Raw genomic sequence first — 3,693 nt, 5'->3', positions numbered from 1 at the left:
AAAAAAAGAAAAAATGTTCTTGTTTTTTGTCATATGTATTATTGTCTGCTCAAGTTTTATATGGCGGGGAGGGAGTAGGGAAGGGGGGGGAATGGGTGTTGATGTATCTTGAAATATTTCACTTGTGTGCACTCAATATGCAAGAGTCAAACTGCCCGGATTATGCACCTATTGTACTTTTCATTCGTAATACAGTATCAATAAAGCAATCGGCTACAATGTTCTTCCGCCTCAGGTGGCTTTCTGTAAAAATGGTCTTCTCTTTAATCCATGCAGCTGGTCACGCTCCACACTTCTTCCAAACAGCTCAGGCCTTTGTTGGGGCTGACTTACTGGCTTGACATGTTCTTGTGCCTTTTAAGTAGTGGTTTAAAGAAAACCATTAAAATGGAGAGCAGGGGCCTTGGAAGCTGCCCCTCAACAGTATCTGGACCCACAGACTTGACCAGTCAACCCAATTACAGCTGCCTTCACTATAGTGAAATGGATTGCATTTCTATTTAAATTTTGGCAATGTCTAAATTCCCACCTATACAAATAAATTAGCATATTCATTTTTTTAAAAAAACATTGAGTTAGTGCCCTCATTTTGTTTTTGCTTACCCCACCCCATGTGATTCTTCTTCAGGGCTGTGGGTTCGAGCCACATGTTGGGTGAAAGATTCCTGCATTGCAGGGGGTTGGTCTGAATGATTCTATGATTCATTTTGGCCACCATTGCAAGCATGCATAGGGTTGTACTGTAAGGCAGGGTGGGGAACCTTGGGAGTGGGAGTGAAACAAAGCCCTTCAGATCTCTCTCTATCTGACCCCTGGGACTTTCCCTTGGCTGTGCCCATCCCTTGGCCACATCCTCCATTGGTCCTGCTGTGTATCTCCCCAGCAAGTGCTTTTGCCTGGCTACCTTGTTTCTTTCACCTGCCATAATGCCTCTGGCTTGCCTGCATGGAGGATGGAGATGTATATGTGGTTGTGTAGAAGCCTCTTAATTTCTGTGTGGCTGAAATCTAACCTACTGTACAAAAGCAAGAATCCCACCCATTGCTCTGGCCACTTTGCCTCTGGCTCCACCCACCAATAGCATGCAGCCCCCCCTGCCACAAAAAGAAAAGAAAAGAGTTTAGACTTTGCCCATTAAGTAATGTGCCTCTCCTCCTGACAAAGGTTCTTTAACCTGGTTGTAAGTGGTGGTGAGATCGCACCTTTCTAGGCCATTGTCTGTGAAAAATGCCAGCTGGGGAATCATGGCATCTCGTGGTGGCCTGGCCTGGCCTGGCCACCCAATGCAAGGCTTCACATGTATTGGTAAGTGGGCTTACCAGAGGCCTGTTCCCACCTTAAGAAAATGCAGCATCCTGAGGCTTAGGCTGCCAGAGGGAAGCATTGCCGTTCAAGACTGTGTTGATTCCTAAGCAAAGTTCAAAAGCTTTAATGCATTAAAGAGAAGATGCCTTGGCAGAAGTCAGTTCTGGTCTTACCATTAGCCAAAGTGAGACAGTTGCCTCAGGTGGCAGTTGCAATGCCCCTTTTCCACCTGAGCTCCAGCCATTCTTCTCAGTTAAAGGAAAGAGCTGTGTGTTCCTTCCCTGTGCCCTGTGAGTTAGCCTGCTGCTGCCCTCACATGAAGTGGTATATATACTATCCTGTCATCAGCGTTGAAGTACGATTTAGCTGCCAGCCTGGCTGGTTTCTGTACCCAGAATGGGGCCTGAGGGAAGCATTTTGTCCTTTGCCTCAGGCAGCAAAATGTCTAGTCCCAGGCCTGGGGAAAGTGAAACATGCAGCCCTTTTTGCACAGCCAGCAGCATGTACCGTAACTAACCTGTGATTTGCCACAGAGGTGACAGAGCACATTATCACACCTACAGTACTTTTTTTTTAAGAACAATACGGAGCTGAGCCATGTTTGAGCTCCCAGGTGACAGACTCCTTAGTCCTGAGAGTGCTGGGTGGGGATGGGATGCTCCACTCATCATATTCCAGGACACAAAGCAGAATAACCCCAAAGCAGGCCATACTGAGTCATGTGGAACTTGGTCCTATTGCAAAATTTCAGCTCATGGCTTGATACAGAAAGCAGATACTGGAATAATTTGTGGGAGAAATTAACTAATTACTTTAACAAGTTTATATACTGCTTAATTAACCCCCCCCCACTCTAAGCAGTTTGCATAAAATGATATAAAATATTCATAAAATCAACAGACCTTAAAAGCCAAGAAATCCAATGTGTTTGTCAATTAGTTATGCAGCTGTATGAATTTAAAAGTTTGCTTCACAACTGAAGGATACCCATGGCTGTTTAAATGGAGTCCCCCAAACAACATTATGTCCAGGATCTAAAATTGCCTAGGTCCAACACTGTATTTAGAGTAACTACTGCCCTCTATGCTGCATTCATATTTCCAGAGGTTTAGTGAATTACTGTATTGAATAACTACTAAATTAGATACAAGCAGATGTCATAAGAACACAAAAGGACCCCTCTGGATCAGAACCCAAGGCCCATGTAGGTAAGTATCCTGTTCTCACAGTGGCCAACCAGATGCCCATGGGAAACCCACAAGCAGAACCGAAGGTCAACTCCTCCAGATTCCCCATTCTAATTTATTACTGTTTAGTAGGCTGACTACCCCACTTTCTCTTCCACTTCTCTTCTAGCATGATTTGGAGAATTTCTAAAACAAATTTTAGAACTGGTCCATGCACGATTTGTCACAGTTTACATCTCCCCCTTCCCAGGTTCCCAATGCGAGGAAAAACTTTAGGGTATAGGTGAAAGCACAGCACAAGAAGCAATACTGGGTCATTCCCATTTCGTTTTGTTTTTTCATAACAATTTATTGATTTTCCAAAAACAACAGTACAAAAAAAACACACCCAGAAAAAAAATCATAACCAAATTAAACCATAAATTTTGGTTGACTTCCCTCCACTCCCCCTCTTGGTTCCATTACAATATACTTGTTTACACACGTCTGTAAAACTTTACATACTTAACAATCCAATTTTAAAACCTTCATCTTATTACAAGTGACTTTTAAAAGTTATACTAATGCAAAAATCTGTACACAAAGCTTAAAAAATATGCTTTAAAGAATTGCCCCTTTTTGTAATAATTTGTCCTGCATAGTTTAATGATTTATTTTGCCAATCTCCATCTTTATCCTCTTCTTTATATTCTTTGGCCAAGGCTTCTTCCTTCCATAGGGGCCATAGCTGTCAAGTTTTCCCTTTTCTCGCGAGGAAGCCTATTCAGCATAAGGGAATTTCCCTTTAAAAAAAGGGAGAACTTGACAGCTATGATAGGGGCTGACTGGTCTTGCCCTGGAGTTCAATCTCGCGTATCAGAACAAATACTGGGTCATTCCCAACATAGTCCAAAAATAAATTTTTAAAATGGAGAAATAGTAGGTTGCTAACTTGATGCTTAATTGCGAACCACAATAACCAGATGCCGAAAAGGCTTCCGGGCTACCAGAACAACAACAACAATTTAAATAATCCCTGCACCCAGGCTTACAATTGAAAAGGCATACCACAAAATGAAAAAGGGATGCAGATCAGTAGCAGTCAACAAGGCACATTGGGGTGGGGCAGCAATGTGGAGGTCACTGTCTGTAACTGAGAGGGAGCAGGGAGGTCAGCATGGTGCAGGTGCAGTGGCTGGAGTATCTGATTGGCTCTGCCACC

Source organism: Zootoca vivipara, chromosome 1, assembly GCF_965207765.1.
Source record: "Zootoca vivipara chromosome 1, rZooViv2.hap1.1, whole genome shotgun sequence".
NCBI classification, from domain to species: Eukaryota; Metazoa; Chordata; class Lepidosauria; order Squamata; family Lacertidae; genus Zootoca; species Zootoca vivipara.
The sequence above is the reverse complement of the archived record's forward strand: the minus strand, read 5'-3'. Positions refer to the sequence as shown.